Here is a 20,006-nt window from a genome sequence, read left to right as displayed (position 1 = left end):
TCTTTCTTCATGGTAAGCTGAGGCAGAAACAACAGTCGGCAGCTGCACGTGGACAAAGATTCATATAAAAGTCAAGCTCCTAAAATGAAGCAACACAGGCATGAACACAGGATTCTTTATTACTACAGGCAGAAGTTCATGGAGGGAAATGAAAAAGGGGAGGGCCTTTACATTTTCCATGACAGGACTCAGCTGCCCTCAACCATCAATGTCAGGCAACATCATATCCTTGATCTACTTCCCCCAAAGTGAATAATCAGAGGGTTGCCCCTGCAATGTCTCTTCATCTCATCTTTGCATTTAACACCCAAAGAGCTCACCTTGGAAAACAGAAATAAATAAAATGGCAATTACAGTAATAATAAACCCAATATTTGTAAAACAACAGGCAGTTTACAAAAACTTTTATCTATGTTGCTAATTTGAATCTCACAATAACTCTCAGTGATGGGCTATTATCTCCCCCATTCTACAGATGAGAAACTGAGAGAGCTAGGAACTTAACTTCATAGCAGAGATAGCACTAAAAATCCGTGTTTCCATTCAGTGATCTTTCTACACACCAGACTAGTTTATGATGATGACACACATCACTTGTGAAACACATGGGCCCCCAAACAGCCCCAGTTGTGAAATACTCACCTTGAGAACAAAATCTTTCCTACACAGTGCTATTACTCAATTGGTTTTCATTTCCAAAGGCCACGGGATTGTTTTTAATTTTCATAAAAGTCCAGTACATGTATGCCAGCACATCCACTAGAGTTTCCCTCCCTGTTAGTTGGGCTTGAAACTCAGAATCATGTTCTTGGTATTTTTTTTCAACAATGAAGTTAACAGAATTCATTGTCAGATCCTTGGCCCTCTTTTCATTACTTTTGGATGGAAAAGAGACATTTGAACAGGGGTAAAGGAAGGGGCTGGCCAAGCTTAGGGGCTGAAATTTGGGAACCTGTAGAATAGCCAGCTGTTCACAGATACCTGCCGTCACTGCATTCAAAATCACATTCAGAATTTACATGAATTGTCTGAGAAATTAACCTCTAACCCTATTTACTGCACTGGTAGTCCACTGGGTCCCCTTAAAACAGGTTATCCTACACTACCAGAATAATTTATATCTGCAGCTGTAACAGTTTTTGTATTCACATAGCATGCTTAGTTTTATTTGTTTGAGTATTTAGAGAATTTTCAGGAGGTTGTGGGAAGCAATCATGAGAAGTAACTCTACTCATTTTAATCTTCAAAAGTATCATTTTCTTGGGTTTATTATTCCAAACACATTGACTCTCCATAACCCATCATCCTGTTACTCAGAGCTCACAAGCCAATACCTTAATTATGCAACAATAAACTATATTTAATGATGACCTGAGACCCAGAAAAATTCTGTCTTGATTTCTGAATCATCAAAGAACAATCCAACTGTTGTCAGTCCTGTAGGAAGTCAATGTATTGGGTCCCATCCTTCTGACTGCTCATCCATCAGAGACACGTGTGTTTACTTTGCAGTCACCCCTACCAGGGCCAGCTTCATGGGTGTGCAACCTGAACAAGTTGCACTGAGCGCTACACTTAAAAGGCCCCCATGCCTCACTTAATGCTCTGCTGTTACTGTCATGAAAAATCTTAATTATTTTTTAACAAAGGCTCTGCACTTTCATTTGCACTGGCCCCACAAATTATGAAGCCAGACCTGATCCCAGGAATATAAGTTCCATAAGGGCTGAGATTCTTGCCTGTCTTGTTCACAGTTAGTTCCTAGAATGGTGCTTTGTACTGTTCTTAATAAATATTTGTTGAATGAATGAATGAATACCAAGATACTTGAATAATGAGAAGCTCCCATTCTCAGGCCAAGCCAGGAAACATGGGGTTGCTCTCATTTACCATTTCTGTGCCCTGAACTCTCAGTCCAAACATTTCAAAGTTATGTTACAGGCCTAGATAACTGCATAAGGAAGGAGAGCTGGCAAGAAAGGGAGAAAGGGGGCCCAAGAGAGATACAGGCAAGCCTACTGAGAGACACTGCCCAAGGACGCTGAGAGCAGAGGCATGGGCTGTACTCTGTGGCCAGTGAGTAGGGGAGCAGACTCCTGCCTTTTGATGCACCAGCAGGAATTTTCCTCAATGTAAGCCAGGCTGCAGGGAGAGTTTTTCTGATTTGCAGTCTCAGTACTACTCCATGTCCCCCGGGTCTTGTAGAAGGACAGCAGCCCAGCTGTAGGCTCATGCATGCCCCAGGCCTGTCAATGGGTTTCCTCGGCTCTGAATCCTCCTTTGAGCTCCAAAAGTGGAGCTAAGGATGTGGAAGCCACGCTCCTGAATTGTTCAGGCCACGTCAGTGAAGACCAAGAAATCAAAGAGAAGATGGGACCTGAGAATGCCAATTCCACTAAGAGCTTCTTGGTGGCAGTGGAGGTGATTAGGAAATGGGTGGGTACCCATCAGTACAGTTCACACAGGAAACAGGACTGAACAAAAGAGTCGGGTAGAGGGTTTCATATGGTTGAAGCCATTTTTCATAGATTTTATTGATCACCTTCAGCCTTTGCAGGTTTAATTGCCATGTCGATAGACCTTCATTAATTTTCTGTTTGGGGGCATCATGGTAACAAGCACATCTCTTTCCATGTAGCCATTCATGCTTAACTCAAAAGAAAGGGGGATTCTGAGAAACAACCCATTTGGGTAATGGGTTGTAGTCGCTAGCCTCTATTCATCAGTTTCACTCTTTATTAAAATGACAAGTTGTGGGTAGAAAATCAAGTTATCTGAGGTCTTTGGGGAAAGTAGACAACTTGGGTCATAAGGAAAGACATACGAGAAAAGTAAAGCCAGCAAATAGTAGTTCTCTGGACCACATGGAGAAAAAGCACAAAATTGGAAAGAGAGAGAGAGAAAGTTTGGACCCTGCACAATGTCCAAACTTTGGTCACTGCCAAAGTTTGCAAAATATCATTTCATTTAGAAAAGCTATGATTTAATAGCAAAGGAGGACATTTTGTTGGAACGCCTAGTGTAACAAACACTTTTCTCTCCACTTAACAGCACTCTCCTGGCTTCATCTCATGGAGAAAATAATAATTTGGATGTTTTGAATTATAGCAGTAATACTAAAGGCACTCTGGGCCCACCCAAATTCCCAGTGTTGAACGTGGTGTTAGGGCTCAGGAAGAATGTAGGAATATTACAGCAGGCAACTGTTGGTTTTAGGACTTGGTTCAGGGTTCAGTGCAGTCAGAAGGAGTGAATAGAGCTTTCTGTAGGGCTGCACCCCTGGCTGTGCACCTTTTGCCAGGTCAAGGCCAAGACAGGGCTCTCTCAGTTGAGAAGAGTCCCAGGGCTTTGGACCATGAACAAGTTCCAGAGGGAAGAACGTGAGCCTGTGCATCTGGAGGTCTTGGATCTGCTCCTAGCTCTGCCACTAATGAGCCCCGTGACCTTGGGTAAAGTTTCTGTCCTCTCTGGGCCTCCCTCCTCCATCAGTACAGTCTTTGACATTTAGAGCTACAGAAACCCTGACAAATCATCTGGGCCTATATTTCCCAAAACGTGTTCATTCCCATTCTGCCTGGCTTTATCCACGTTCTTAATTTTAAAAGAAACCAGTATCAGTTACAAAATGTAGAGGGCAACTATTAACTGTGAAATGAATTTATTCAAAACAAAACTATATTGTTACATTCTAAACAGATAAATGTTGCTTGCCTAGGAACACAATAGCAACAAAAACAAAAATAATAATAGGAAATACTTACTGAGACTTTAATATGTGCCAGATGCTATTCTGAAGGCTTTATAGATAATACTTCATTTAATTAACACCACTCTATCAACTGGTCTCTATTGTTGTCCACATTTTGTAGATGAGAGAACTGAGGAAGAGGGAAATAAACTTGAGGATATTCCCTTCTTTGTTAAAAAGGCTATTCATGTGCATAGTAGTGTGAATCTAAGACTTTTTTCTTTGATGCAATCAGAAAGATTAAAAGAGAATTTTTAAAAGAATGACTTTTTCATTTTCAGAGTCAGTCTTATTTGACGCCACAAGTTTGCACAGTCACCTAAAATCACCCTGGATAGATAATGGCTATCTAGAATGATGGTAGAGGATGATCTGGTCACGGAGTAATTTGAGAGGTGGAAGGTGTACTACCATAGGCTTTGTGGTGTTGAGCCCATTACTTCCTTTGCTAGTGTTGTCCTTTTTTCTCTTGTCTGTGTGAATAAGTCCTACTGGTATTTCAAGCATCACCTCATCATGAACCATTTCTGACCTCCTGTCCATCTCAGAGGACATAGGTCTCCCTCTTGCTGGTGCACCCCATTGTATCCTATACACATTGCAATTGTAAACGTTGCATTATATATAAGGACCTCTACCTTTGGGTCCAATGGGCTCTTTGACATAGAAAGTAAAGCCTATTCTAAGTAAGTCCACCAATCTACACAAATTCCAAGCCTAATATGAAATAAGTGACCTGAAAAAATAATTGTGCAAGTATTTATAACATAAAAGTCAAACACTGAACACAAATGCTATACTCTAAAAGTTCTTTCTGGGAATTGTTTCATCATGGATTAGACTGAATGAGGCTTCTTAAAACAAGAATCCAATGAGGTTGGGTTGAATATTCTTTCTTTTCCAAGTGAATTTCCCTGGAGGAAGTATAGGTGCTCTTCTTTGCTGTCATAACCGGCATGGTATTCCCACTAGGGTCATCAGTCTCGGAAATTCCCTAAGTTTCAGTGTGCATTAATGCCTTTGAAAGCATCAGGGACAAACAGCTTCTTGGTGGCATGGTCCCACACTTAGACTTCTTTGGCTAATGCTTCTGCTTCCATTTCCTTCTCTTTCTCCTCATCTTCAATGTTCTCTTGCTCTCCCATTTGTACCAGAGTCTGTTGAATTACAGGTGATCCCTGACCACTGTTGAATTGCAGGTGATCCCTGACTGTCAAAAGGGTATGTCTTCTGTAGCCACTGGACCACCCAAAACGCAAGCTTTGATTGACCCTGACAGGTATATGATACTTAGGGTAAAAAGAAGGCATGAAGGCAGAACTCACAAATTAATTCATTGTCAAGTCCAGGATCACTTGTCATTTGTTTCATATCTGTCTTCCTGACTTGATAAGAAGTTGTTTGAAAGCAAGGAGTGTGTCACATTATTTTGTGTATCCCAATGTTTTTTGAGCATTATAGACAAACAGATCGACAAAGTTACTAAAGTAATTGATTAGTAGCTCAATTAATGTAGTTTGACATTTTACCAAGAACTAACATCCATAATTGTTTAACCTCTACCTAAATATTTCGAAAGAGAAAGAGAAAGAAACAGAAGGCTACTTAATGAGGTTTTCCAATCCATTTTGGATCAGTCTAGTCTTTAGAAAGTCTTTCTTTATATTAAATTAAAAGTCTCCCTGTGACTTCTAACAAACATTTCTACTTCCACCCTATAAAGGGGCACAGCAAGTGTCTATTCCTCTTCAACAGAAAAGCTTTTGTATGTTAGAAGATAATGTTCTTTTTCAGCCCTTTTTTCCTTTAAGCACATCAGCCATTCCCTCAATTCTTCAAATCTTATGATTCCCAGATCTCTTGTCATCCTGGTGGAAGTCAAAATAATCCAGGCTCTAGACACAATCCACAGCTTTCAAATCCAGGCTCCACACCAATCTCTGAGCCTCGGTGTCCTCATCTGTACAATAGATATTATTATAGTAATAACTCCTTATATGTCTAGTATGGGGACTAAATCAGAGGATACACATAACATGCATGATACAGTGATAAGCATGTAATATGCACTCAAAAAATGTTGGATATTAACACAGCAGGTGGCAAGTAATCAGAAGACCCAGCCCCTGGGTAACCCACAGCTCCCTCAGAATAGAATCATTTCTGTTAATAAAACCTCACTGGGTTCAGTTTTAGGGCAGCCACATTGCCTGATGGCTCATCTTGGGCTTGTGGTAAATCAAAATCTTCAGGTCTTTTTTATTTTTTTACGTAAACTGCTGTCAAGGCTGCTCTCCCACATCTTATACTTTGAAAATCAATTTTCTGAAACTAAAAGCAGAACCATATATTTGTCCTTATTAGATTTTCTGCAGATAGTTTGGCCTATCATCCTAACATGTCAAGATAAGTTTAAGTCTTGATTCTGTCATCTGACCTATCAGCCACCCCTGCCAACCCTGTGCCATCTCCAGATGTGATAATTATCTCTTTTCTCTTCATCGAGGTCACTGATAAAATTCTGAGCAAGTTCAAGGCCAGGGACAGAGCCCTGTGGCAGTATTAACATTCTTTGGGCGGCATGCCAACTCTCTCATTTTATGGATGAGAAGAAAAAGATTCAGAAGGGCTAAATGATTTGCCCATCGTCATATAATGCAGCAGGCTGTTTCCCGAAGTGTGTACCTAGGAACAATAATCCCTTGAGAGATTTTCCATAACAAAGGATATCCATGGCCAAATAAGTTTGGGAAACCATGCACACTGTTTCCTTCTTTGGGCATTTGCAATGCCCAGTAGTACACTAAACATTTTGTAAAGTCCTACAGTCAGTAATCCATTCAACGTGTTTAGCTCAGTACTTCTCAAACATATTTGAAAACAGAATTTTATCTTCAGGTAACAACTAACATGCCACAGAACCAGTGTCCCATAGTCACTTAAGAGCAGACACCAACAAGATGGAACGATTGCCTCTCACCTGTCCTGAGTCCTAAGACTTTTCCAGAAGTTCTGTGACTTTCAAATGAAAAATAAGATGAGAAAGAGCTTTGGAAAGGAAGAAATTTAACAAATGGAAGTGTAGTAAGATGAAGAAGACAGAGATCAAATGCCTCCAAAAGCAGACGTAAAAAGAAGACCCCAGGGAGTGGGATGTTCCCCAAGTGCTCCTGGTAAGACCTCCACTCCCTGCCTCCCACCACCCCCTGCACAGCCTTGCATCATGCTCTGCTTTGAGATGATCAGAACTACCCTCATTATATTTTCATCCCTAGTCATATCAATCATCCCAATAAACCAAGGATTACCAGGGGCCTCAATTGCCAGTTTCTCAAGAAAGCTCCCCTGATTTAAAGTTGCAATTTTCCCATCTGGCATCCCTCTTTTCTTCCCTGCTTAATTTCTTTCTATAGCACTTACCACCATCTGACATCATAAATATTTCATTTGTTTTGCGTTTGTATTTGTTTTGTTTATTGTCCGCATCCCTCTGCTAGAGAATAAGCTCCATGCTGGCAGGGGTGATTATTTTGTTCACTGCTTTATTCTCAGCACTTAGAATAGTGCATAGCTAATAGATGGTGCTCAATAAATAAGAAAATATGGCTCAGATCAAACCAAGAGGGCCTAGATGAATTACAGCCTCTCAGAGGGCAAGGATCATGTCTTGGGTTTGCTTTGACTTATTTATGATGTGATACCATCTGCTGAGTGGGTCTTTATTACACTAGAAATGAATATTATTACTCAGATAGATATCAATATACATAGGGAAGCTATTAGTCTCAGAAACCACATTCTCCCTCCTCGGGTGACCTCATCCACCAGGCCTTGGATGGGCATGACTCATAAATCCACAACACCAAGCCTGACCTTCATCCGTGCCACAGCCCACTTTTGCTGCTGTTTGCTGGACACTTCTACCTTGCTAAGCAGCTCAAACTCAGCAGGCCCACAGGTAGAAACACTTCCCCCTGCCAAAAACTAGTGAGGAAAGAAAAACCAAACAACCTTCTTCAAAACTATTTATTATTTAGGCATCTATTTACGTTGATGGCACAAAAACATTACAAAAAATGAAAAAATCCATGCCTTTTTTTTTTTCCTGACTTCTCCTTCTTCCTTATAGGTGCTATATCTGAAATGTCCCTGCCAGCTATTTCCTCTGTTCTATTTCCACCCTAGTATCAGGCTTCTATTATCTTTTGCCTGGGTACACTGAAATACTTCTCTCCCAATCTCTCTGCTCCCTCCTTTTCAATGCATGCATCTAAATCACCTGAAGGACCTCTAAAACACAGAATGCTGAATTGCATCCCAGGATCTCTGGTTCCATAGATCTGGAGTGGGGCCCAAGAACTTGTTTTTCTAACAAGTTCCTGAGTGAGGCTAGAGCTGCTGTTGGGCGACTACAGAGTCTTTGCCTGGAAGAAACTGAGCTCTACTTAATATTTTTCAGAGCTTAATGCTACCCATCCTAAGACTCATGAGGTCAGGTCAAGTGCCACTTGCTTCTTGGAGTCCTTTCTGATATCATCTCAGCCTCCCTTAACTCCTCCAGCAGTTGGCCTCACCCTCTCCATCTCTCTTGCTTGCTTGTTCTCCCTCTCACTTGGACTTTCTCTTCCTCATACTTCATCCAGCCCCATAGAGTAAGTGCTTCCTGGGCGGAGACTTACACCCACCCTCTGCCTCTTGCTGCTCCAAAGCTCTTTGGGGCAATTTCCCTGCCTAGCAATTTTCATCATCCAGAACCCAACCGCAGCACCTGTCTTCCCAGCCAGGTCTCTGCAAGCCTCTTTCAGTCCATTTCCCCTACACACTGAGGATTATCAAAGTATTAAGAAAAAAATGTACTGAAGCATAACAGCATGTACTACAAGCCTTCTTCAGGCACCTAGGTGGGAAACTGAGTAACCAAGGGGCAAAAATGAATGAAGTGAAAAAAACAACAATAAAAAGGGCAGGGGTTACCTACAAAGAAAGTGAGTGCTTTGCAACCTGAATTTTGTTCTTTACTATTTTATCCAGAATCAGCACTGTCTGTCACATTCATGCTGGGCAGTGAAAAGGGGCATGAAGAACAAAAATAAAATAAAATAAAATAAAATAAAATAAGCCTAACCCTTGTCTTGCATACCTTAAAGATCCATGTGCATCATGCTTGCAATACTTGGGCTCTGAATATGACCCTTTAGTCAATTTCCTACATTGCTGCAACTCCACTGTGAGTTATTTTCACTCAGACCACACATGTAATGAATTTAAAACAATGCAATTTAATCACATCATGAAAACACATGATTTTGATTTTATATATATATATATTTTTTATTTTTGTTTCAGGGGTGCATGTCCAGGTTTGTTATATAGGTAAGTTGCATGTTACAGGGGTTTGGTGGCAGGAGATTCCACTCTTTCGGCTTCCCTGGGCCACATTGGAAGAGGAAGAATTGTCTTGGGCCACACATAAAATACACTAACACTAATGAAAACTGATGAGAAAAAAAAAAAAATCTTGAAAAAAAATCTCACAATGTTTTAAGAAAGCTGATGAATTTGTGTTGGGCCACATTCAAATCTGTCCTGGGCGACATGCAGCCTGCAGGCTGCAGGTTGGACAAGCTTGGTTCCAGGTTTTTTGCCACTAGGTAATAAGCAAATACCCAGTAGACAGTTTTTCAGTCCTTACCCTCCTCCCACCCTCCACCCTCCTAAGCCTCAGTATCTATTGTTCCTTTCTTTGAAAGCACATGATTTTTATACATTCTTTTCTCTCCAAAAGAAGTGGCCTCACCATGGGTGTTTCAAATCCTTTCTTAGCCAGAGAAACACTGGTCACACTTTAAATTAAGTGTCATGAGCAAGGATTTAATTTAGAGCTAATAAGACAGTGATTATATGTTAAATACTATATGGTTATTAAAAGCATATTTATTGAGGTTTAACAAGTATGTCAAGATAATACTGCATAAACAGCAGGAACTGTTAACAGGATGCAGTTACAGATTTTTACATCAGGCAATGTATCTTGTGCATGGATATACTTTATATTAGACCATTAAAGAAATCATGAAGAACCTCAAAGGACCTCCACCTGGGAGGGCTAAAGGGACAGTGAATTTGTGTACTGTTCACTTACCCTTAGAGATCTAGGATCAGTTCCTCTTTGAGATGGGCATGAAAAACGAGCTTGAGGGGCTTCGTGCATCCTTATTTGTGCTCTGTGCAAAGCCAAATGTACCATTTGGCATGACAGATGAAGGCCATTTAGGAAAACTCACTGGGATGGGGGGAAAAGAGTTTAGGAGGAATCACTTGGAATAAGTCAGAGGGAGGGGACTCGTGAGGACTTAAGCCAGGTTTCTGATACTTACTAATACTCATTTTGCTTGAAAACTTAAAAATGTGTGTGTGTGTGTGTGTGTGTGTGTGTGTCCATGTATACATTCATGCAGTAATACCATACACATGGCACTTAGGATAGGAGACAATCACCCCAAAGTTGTGTTTGAGGACATTCCTCTTCTATGCCATATACCAAGTGTGATGTTCTCGAAACTTGCTGCTTTGGAGAAAATGGGCTGGAAGGAAGGCGCCTTCTCACCTTACCACCCAGCCTCCCCCAGTTGAAGGGGCAGGGATCCAGCAAAGCCTGTGTTTATGGCCCCGTGGGCTGACACTATGGCAATGCCCCGACCCGGTGGCGCCCATTCAGCAGGATGACTTCACAGGAGGGTCAGGCCAGGGGACTTCAGATGGGCCATGAGTAAGAAGACCAGCAAAAACTAATATCCCTAACAGTTAGCAAACACGTTGAAGGAAATTATTCATAAATATTTGAAGAGCAATGCGGTCCGAGTTTTGTGCGAGCCAGCTGCTGGTCTCCAGGGTTCCTCCAGTGTGTCAGCCCCCTTTTGAAGAGAGTCAAGGTTCTGCTCAGATGCCAAGCCCCAACTTCCCTCAACTGCCTTTTACACAGAAAGTGCCTGGATGCTTCAGTGCTGTTATGCAGATATGCAGCAACCAATGAGGTGGTGACCTACAAAAGATATATATGCAGAATCTTCAGCTGTCTTTAGATCCATGTTTGAAATTCCTTCCTCTCCTCTCTGAGATGTGTGTGTGTGTGTGTGTGTGCGCGCGCGCGTCTGTGTTTGTGTGAGAGAGAGGTGGGCAAGAGGATATATAATCATCACGTCAGCACAATGAACAGATCCAATTGCATGAGGATAATTATGTTTTACAGTTTTGTTAAACACAAGAAAGTATTTTCTCAGGTCATTTAATTGAAACAACATCATGGGTTATACCTTCATTGTAATAAAACTCCACTGTGTGTCCAACCGCCAGGGGATTTATTAACTTGCTCCAAGCTCTGAGAATCAGCAGGCAGGGTCAGACGCGGCTAGTGATGATGACATCATCGGTTTTGGCAGCTCTTTTCAACTGGTGTTGAGTGAGGTAATGTCCCCAAAATTAAAACTGACAGCAAGATTAATGATGATAGATTCACTGACTTTTTTCATGATTTAAATTGGTGTTCTGTTTCTTCCATTCTGGAAGGCCAAGAGAGCTTCATGCCATTATCTTGGCGTATCAGCAAAGCCAGATAATAGGAGCCCCTTCCCCCCGACCTCTGCCCGGGGACAGGCTGGAACTTCTGGGTTAGAGGTGATTTAGAGATGGGGCCAATGGAAGACACACCCTTGTGTCTTTTGTGGAGGTTAGGACAATAAGATATGCTGCCTTCATCAGACCAGCACATATATGTGGATTCATTATTTGGTACAGGAAAGGTTATGTGCTCAGTGGGGGGTTGCTGTGTGCAAGGAATACCTCATCAAGTCTTGCTTTACTGAGTCAGAATTTGCAATCCCTTGAACTGGAGCTGGGCTGATCTTGCCCATTTACTTTCCACCATGAAAAGGTTTGCTGAGAATGTTAGAAGCATAAAGTTCTGAGGCAGAAGATTGTAAGATATTTAATCTGCATGAAAAAGACTCATTTCATCGTCTTAGAGACTCTGGTGTCTGACAAACACTATCACCTTGACTAGCTAATTATTATACCCCCACTCCACCGTAAATTTCTTCAGGAAGGGAGTAACTGTTTTCATCTTTGTTATTCCAACAATCATCACAGCAGTGTATAGCAGGCACTCGAAAACATTTGCTGAACATATATGTTCCTTATAGCAGATCTTTTCAGGACTTCTCATAAGAAATGTAGTCTAACTGGCTTTATAGAGTTACTTTCAAATAATGAAAATGCTTTTCTTTGAAAACATGACTGAATTTGTCATATTCACTAGTCCATGTGGATATGTCTCACTGGTCTGAAAGAATGTGGTTTACTGTTGGGGAAAAAGAGAATTTAAACATACGAAGAAAAAACCACAATGACATATGAGTATATGATAAATAACCACACTGCAGAATGGCAGAACTGGGGAAAGTCCTTGCTATTTTTTATTATGTGTGTCAGATTGTCTTCAAAACTGAAATCTGTCCATAGATTCAATGATTATCTTATAGTCATTGATAGAGTTGAATTAGAGTTGATTCTGTTGGAAGTGGGTAGCAGCTGGGTAGGAAACATCTTTCTTGGGAGAAGGGATTTAGGGTTCACTTGGCAGCGGGCAAGGATGCAAGAATTTCCTGGAAGTCTTTTTGGTAATTCCTATCTATAATTAGAAAATTTGCTAGGCTACAGAGTCAGGAGACATTGGAGCTAGTCTTTGTCCCACACCTAACTAGCTGAGACATTTATAGTAAGTCCCTCCCCTTCCCTGGGCCTGTTTCTCGACTGGTAAGGTGAGCGCCTGGAGGACATAGCATAAAGGCCCTCTGCAGGTCATTCTCTGACGCTAAGAGTTTAATTGCTTTTCGGAGGGGCACACCAAGACAGATCAAGTAGACAACTCCTTATTCCAGCTATTCAAACAAAGTCAGATCCCTACACCCCTAAAGTTTATGGCATTGGTTGGGATAAGGGGATGGAGTTTCTTCCCCCTTGTTCTTTTGGCAACGTGAACTCCAAACATTTTGCTTGCAAGCAGGTTCCAACACTTCCCCAAGGCCCTCCCAGCTCCTCACACAAACTTCTTTTGCTGCATTTTCCCATATTTGCCATATACCTCCTTTCCCACACACACAGTTCCCTTCATACCAAATATCAAATTGTGGAGGGAGAGTTTGGAAGGACTGCTAAGTTTGATGGCAAGTACAGGGGATGAAATCCTACTAATGTCCCTTTTGTCTCTGTCTATGGCATTTCTTTTTGGAAAAAAATGACTATATTTGATACCTTTTGGAATGTTTATCGGGTTCGTAATGGTCCCCTTCACTAGAAACTGTTCACTCTGACACACAGGGTGAGGCTGGAGCCCGGGCCAGCAACCCTAAATGACTCCTACCCCTCGGGCCATGGCTAATCAGAACACAATGGACACCTGTGCCATGCTGGGAAGTTGGAATATTCTCATGGTTAAGAGATTGGATTCCTGCCCACCTGCAATGCAATGGTTTCACACATCACAGCCCTAACTTTTTTTCCTACTTCTCCTTAAGTGGGCAAGATAAAGAGAAGTGAATACAGGCAACTTAGCATCATGTGCCATGGAGAGAGGTGACACATGAAGCATAAGTGTCAGCTCAGGGAGACAGGCTTTCAGCGACCTTGGGACAGGAGGATGAAATGCTGTCCCAGGACACCTGGACACTAGCTATGCTTTCTCCACCCAACCCTAAGATAAGAATGCAGCCTTGCTGAGGAGTTTGGCTCACCAACCAAGAGAGCTCATCTTCTCTAAACAGTTCCTTGTTCCAGAGATCCTCAGCCTGGATGTGCATTAAAATCACTTGGGAAACTTTCTAAAATGTGAAAGCCTGAGTTCCTACTCCAGAGGTTCTGATCCAATTAGTCTGGGAGAGGAAGGAGGCATTGGTGTATTTTTTTTTAATTTATTTATTATTATTATACTTTAAGTTGTAGGGTACATGTGCATAACGTGCAGGTTTGTTACATATGTATACTTGTGCCATGTTGGTGTGCTGCACCCATCAACTCGTCATTTACATCAGGTATAACTCCCAATGCAATCCCTCCCCCCTCCCCCCTCCCCATCATAGGCCCCTGTGTGTGATGTTCCCCTTCCTGAGTCCAAGTGATCTCATTGTTCAGTTCCCACCTATGAGTGAGAACATGCGGTGTTTGGTTTTCTGTTCTTGTGATAGTTTGCTAAGAATGATGGTTTCCAGCTGCATCCATGTCCCTACAAAGGACACAAACTCATCCTTTTTGATGGCTGCATAGTATTCCATGGTGTATATGTGCCACATTTTCTTAATCCAATCTGTCACTGATGGACATTTGGGTTGATTCCAAGTCTTTGCTATTGTGAATAGTGCTGCAATAAACATACGTGTGCATGTGTCTTTATAGCAGCATAATTTATAATCCTTTGGGTATATACCCAGTAATGGGATGGCTGGGTCATACGGTACATCTAGTTCTAGATCCTTGAGGAATCGCCATACTGTTTTCCATAATGGTTGAACTAGTTTACAATCCCACCAACAATGTAAAAGTGTTCCTATTTCTCCACATCCTCTCCAGCACCTGTTGTTTCCTGACTTTTTAATGATCGCCATTCTAACTGGTGTGAGATGGTATCTCATTGTGGTTTTGATTTGCATTTCTCTGATGGCCAGTGATGATGAGCATTTTTTCATGTGTCTGTTGGCTGTATGAATGTCTTCTTTTGAGAAATGTCTGTTCATATCCTTTGCCCACTTTTTGATGGGGTTGTTTGTTTTTTTCTTGTAAATTTGTTGGAGTTCTTTGTAGGTTCTGGATATTAGCCCTTTGTCAGATGAGTAGACTGCAAAAATTTTCTCCCATTCTGTAGGTTGCCTGTTCATTCTGATGGTAGTTTCTTTTGCTGTGCAGAAGCTCTTTAGTTTAATGAGATCCCATTTGTCAATTTTGGCTTTTGCTGCTGTTGCTTTTGGTGTTTTAGACATGAAGTCTTTGCCCATGCCTATGTCCTGAATGGTACTACCTAGGTTTTCCTCTAGGATTTTTATGGTATTAGGTCTAACATTTAAGTCTCTAATCCATCTTGAATTAATTTTCGTATAGGGAGTAAGGAAAGGATCCAGTTTCAGCTTTCTACTTATGGCTAGCCAATTTTCCCAGCACCATTTATTAAATAGGGAATCCTTTCCCCATTTCTTGTTTCTCTCAGGTTTGTCAAAGATCAGATGGCTGTAGATGTGTGGTATTATTTCTGAGGACTCTGTTCTGTTCCATTGGTCTATATCTCTGTTTTGGTACCAGTACCATGCTGTTTTGGTTACTGTAGCCTTGTAGTATAGTTTGAAGTCAGGTAGCGTGATGCCTCCAACTTTGTTCTTTTGACTTAGGATTGTCTTGGAGATGTGGGCTCTTTTTTGGTTCCATATGAACTTTAAAGCAGGTTTTTCCAATTCTGTGAAGAAACTCATTGGTAGCTTGATGGGGATGGCATTGAATCTATAAATTACCTTGGGCAGTATGGCCATTTTCACGATATTGATTCTTCCTATCCATGAGCATGGTATGTTCTTCCATTTGTTTGTGTCCTCTTTTATTTCACTGAGCAGTGGTTTGTAGTTGTCCTTGAAGAGGTCCTTTACATCCCTTGTAAGTTGGATTCCTAGGTATTTTATTCTCTTTGAAGCAATTGTGAATGGAAGTTCATTCCTGATTTGGCTCTCTGTTTGTCTGTTACTGGTGTATAAGAATGCTTGTGATTTTTGCACATTAATTTTGTATCCTGAGACTTTGCTGAAGTTGCTTATCAGCTTAAGGAGATTCTGGGCTGAGACAATGGGGTTTTCTAAATATACAATCATGTCATCTGCAAACAGGGACAGTTTGACTTCTTCTTTTCCTAACTGAATACCCTTGATTTCTTTCTCTTGCCTAATTGCCCTAGCCAGAACTTCCAACACTATGTTGAATAGGAGTGGTGAGAGAGGGCATCCCTGTCTTGTGCCAGTTTTCAAAGGGAATTTTTCCAGTTTTTGCCCATTCAGTATGATATTGGCTGTGGGTTTGTCATAAATAGCTCTTATTATTTTGAGGTACGTTCCATCAATACCGAATTTATTGAGCGTTTTTAGCATGAAGGGCTGTTGAATTTTGTCAAAAGCCTTTTCTGCATCTATTGAGATAATCATGTGGTTCTTGTCTTTGGTTCTGTTTACATGCTGGATTATGTTTATTGATTTGCGAATGTTGAACCAGCTTTGCATCCCAGGGATGAAGCCCACTTGATCATGGTGGATAAGCTTTTTGATGTGTTGCTGAATCCGGTTTGCCAGTATTTTATTGAGGATTTTTGCATCAATGTTCATCAGGGATATTGGTCTAAAATTCTCTTTTTTTGTTGTGTCTCTGCCAGGCTTTGGTATCAGGATGATGTTGGCCTCATAAAATGAGTTAGGGAGGATTCCCTCTTTTTCTATTGATTGGAATAGTTTCAGAAGGAATGGTACCAACTCCTCCTTGTACCTCTGGTAGAATTCAGCTGTGAATCCATCTGGTCCTGGACTTTTTTTGGTTGGTAGGCTATTAATTATTGCCTCAATTTCAGAGCCTACTATTGGTCTATTCAGGGATTCAACTTCTTCCTGGTTTAGTCTTGGAAGAGTGTAAGTGTCCAGGAAATTATCCATTTCTTCTAGATTTTCCAGTTTATTTGCGTAGAGGTGTTTATAGTATTCTCTGATGGTAGTTTGTATTTCTGTGGGGTCGGTGGTGATATCCCCTTTATCATTTTTAATTGCGTCGATTTGATTCTTCTCTCTTTTCTTCTTTATTAGTCTTGCTAGTGGTCTGTCAATTTTGTTGATCTTTTCAAAAAACCAACTCCTGGATTCATTGATTTTTTGGAGAGATTTTGTGTCTCTATCTCCTTCAGTTCTGCTCTGATCTTAGTTATTTCTTGCCTTCTGCTAGCTTTTGAATGTGTTTGCTCTTGCTTCTCTAGTTCTTTTAATTGCGATGTTAGAGTGTCAATTTTAGATCTTTCCTGCTTTCTCTTGTGGGCATTTAGTGCTATAAATTTCCCTCTACACACTGCTTTAAATGTGTCCCAGAGATTCTGGTATGTTGTATCTTTGTTCTCATTGGTTTCAAAGAACATCTTTATTTCTGCCTTCATTTCGTTATGTACCCAGTAGTCATTCAGGAGCAGGTTGTTCAGTTTCCATGTAGTTGAGCGGTTTTGATTGAGTTTCTTAGTCCTGAGTTCTAGTTTGATTGCACTGTGGTCTGAGAGACAGTTTGTTATAATTTCTGTTCTTGTACATTTGCTGAGGAGTGCTTTACTTCCAATTACGTGGTCGATTTTGGAGTAAGTACGATGTGGTGTTGAGAAGAATGTATATTCTGTTGATTTGGGGTGGAGAGTTCTATAGATGTCTATTAGGTCTGCTTGCTGCAGAGATGAGTTCAATTCCTGGATATCCTTGTTAACTTTCTGTCTCGTTGATCTGTCTAATGTTGACAGTGGAGTGTTGAAGTCTCCTATTATTATTGTATGGGAGTCTAAGTCTCTTTGTAAGTCTCTAAGGACTTGCTTTATGAATCTGGGTGCTCCTGTATTGGGTGCATATATATTTAGGATAGTTAGCTCTTCCTGTTGAATTGATCCCTTTACCATTATGTAATGGCCTTCTTTGTCTCTTTTGATCTTTGTTGGCTTAAAGTCTGTTTTACCAGAGACTAGGATTGCAACCCCCGCTTTTTTTTGTTCTCCATTTGCTTGGTAAATCTTCCTCCATCCCTTTATTTTGAGCCTATGTGTGTCTCTGCGTGTGAGATGGGTCTCCTGAATACAGCAGACTGATGGGTCTTGACTCTTTATCCAGTTTGCCAGTCTGTGTCTTAATTGGAGCATTTAGTCCATTTACATTTAAGGTTAAGATTGTTATGTGTGAACTTGATCCTGCCATTATGATATTAACTGGTTATTTTGCTCGTTAGTTGATGCAGTTTCTTCTTAGCCTCGATGGTCTTTACATTTTGGCATGTTTTTGCAATGGCTGGTACCGGTTGTTCCTTTCCATGTTTAGTGCTTCCTTCAGGGTCTCTTGTAAGGCAGGCCTAGTGGTGACAAAATCTCTAAGCATTTGCTTCTCTGTAAAGGATTTTATTTCTCCTTCACTTATGAAACTTAGTTTGGCTGGATATGAAATTCTGGGTTTAAAATTCTTTTCTTTAAGAATGTTGATTATTGGCCCCCACTCTCTTCTGGCTTGTAGAGTTTCTGCCGAGAGATCTGCTGTTAGTCTGATGGGCTTCCCTTTGTGGGTAACCCAACCTTTCTCTCTGGCTGCCCTTAAGATTTTTTCCTTCATTTCAACTTTGGTGAATCTGGCAATTATGTGTCTTGCAGTTGCTCTTCTCGAGGAGTATCTTTGTGGCGTTTTCTGTATTTCCTGGATTTGAATGTTGGCCTGCCCTACTAGGTTGGGGAAGTTCTCCTGGATGATATCCTGAAGAGTGTTTTCCAACTTGGTTCCATTTTCCCCCTCACTTTCAGGCACCCCAATCAGACGTAGATTTGGTCTTTTTACATAATCCCATACTTCTTGCAGGCTTTGTTCATTTCTTTTTCTTCTTTTTTCTTTTGGTTTCTCTTCTCGCTTCATTTCATTCATTTGATCCTCAATCGCAGATACTCTTTCTTCCAGTTGATCGAGTCGGTTACTGAAGCTTGTGCATTTGTCACGTATTTCTCATGTCATGGTTTTCATCTCTTTCATTTCGTTTATGACCTTCTCTGCATTAATTACTCTAGCCATCAATTCTTCCACTTTTTTTTCAAGATTTTTAGTTTCTTTGTGCTGGGTACGTAATTCCTCCTTTAGCTCTGAGAAATTTGATGGACTGAAGCCTTCTTCTCTCATCTCATCAAAGTCATTCTCTGTCCAGCTTTGATCCGTTGCTGGCGATGAGCTGCGATCCTTTGCCGGGGGAGATGCGCTCTTATTTTTTGAATTTCCAGCTTTTCTGCCCTGCTTTTTCCCCATCTTTGTGGTTTTATCTGCCTCTGGTCTTGATGATGGTGATGTACTGATGGGGTTTTGGTGTAGGTGTCCTTCCTGTTTGATAGTTTTCCTTCTAACAGTCAGGACCCTCAGCTGTAGGTCTGTTGGAGATTGCTTGAGGTCCACTCCAGACCCTGTTTGCCTGGGTATCAGCAGCAGAGGCTGCAGAAGATAGAATATTTCTGAACAGCGAGTGTACCTGTCTGATTCTTGCTTTGGAAGCTTCCTCTCAGGGGTGTACTCCACCCTGTGAGGTGTGGGGTGTCAGTCTGCCCCTAGTGGGGGATGTCTCCCAGTTAGGCTACTCAGGGGTCAGGGACCCACTTGAGCAGGGAGTCTGTCCCTTCTCAGATCTCAACCTCCGTGTTGGGAGATCCACTGCTCTCTTCAAAGCTGTCAGACAGAGTCGTTTGCGTCTGCAGAAGTTTCGGCTGTGTTTGTTATTGCCCTGTCCCCAGAGGTGGAGTCTACAGAGACAGGCAGGTTTCCTTGAGCTGCTGTGAGCTCCACCCAGTTCGAGCTTCCCAGCAGCTTTGTTTACCTACTTAAGCCTCAGCAATGGCGGGCGCCCCTCCCCCAGCCTCACTGCTGCCTTGCCGGTAGATCACAGACTGCTGTGCTAGCAATGAGGGAGGCTCCGTGGGTGTGGGACCCTCCCGGCCAGGTGTGGGATATGATCTCCTGGTGTGCCTGTTTGCTTAAAGCGCAGTATTGGGGTGGGAGTTACCTGATTTTCCAGGTGTTGTGTGTCTCAGTTCCCCTGGCTAGGAAAAGGGATTCCCTTCCCCCTTGCGCTTCCCAGGTGAGGCAATGCCTCGCCCTGCTTCAGCTCTCGCTAGTCGGGCTGCAGCAGCTGACCAGCACCGATCGTCCGGCGCTCCCCAGTGAGATGAACCCAGTACCTCAGTTGAAAATGCAGAAATCACTGGTCTTCTGTGTCGCTCGCGCTGGGAGTTGGAGACTGGAGCTGTTCCTATTCGGCCATCTTGCTCCGCCCTCCGGCATTGGTGTATTTTTAAGGCTCCTCGAGTGATTTTAATATGCAGCTAGAGTTGGGAACCAATCCCTGAATTGAAACACAAGAATGTTAGCTTGAAATCTTCCATGATGCTGATATAAGCCTTGTGGTTAAAGGGTAGTGAGAAGGGGATGGA

General features: G+C 41.7%; 1 protein-coding gene and 1 long non-coding RNA gene across 9 annotated transcripts in view; one reads left to right on the top strand and one right to left on the bottom strand.

Annotated features, from left to right (window-relative positions):
• The window catches only part of LOC106999014 (uncharacterized), a 240,779-nt gene that overhangs the window by 143,139 nt on the left and 77,634 nt on the right, over positions 1-20,006 (top strand). The window lies entirely within an intron of this gene.
• LOC144341336 (uncharacterized) overlaps positions 9,059-20,006 on the bottom strand; it is a 271,590-nt gene continuing 260,642 nt past the window's right edge. Inside the window, exons 4-5 of one of the 2 annotated variants that reach the window (XR_013418213.1) lie at positions 19,755-19,918; positions 9,059-10,790 (exon numbers count right to left, since the gene is read on the bottom strand). This is a non-coding gene — a long non-coding RNA (uncharacterized LOC144341336). Of the gene's footprint in view, positions 10,791-18,305; positions 19,919-20,006 lie in introns of those variants that run through there. The other variant, XR_013418212.1, reaches the window with a different exon arrangement.

This window comes from Macaca mulatta, chromosome 6, assembly GCF_049350105.2.
Source record: "Macaca mulatta isolate MMU2019108-1 chromosome 6, T2T-MMU8v2.0, whole genome shotgun sequence".
Lineage (NCBI taxonomy): Eukaryota > Metazoa > Chordata > Mammalia > Primates > Cercopithecidae > Macaca > Macaca mulatta.
Note: the sequence above shows the minus strand (reverse complement) of the source record. Positions and strands in the feature narration are given on the sequence as shown.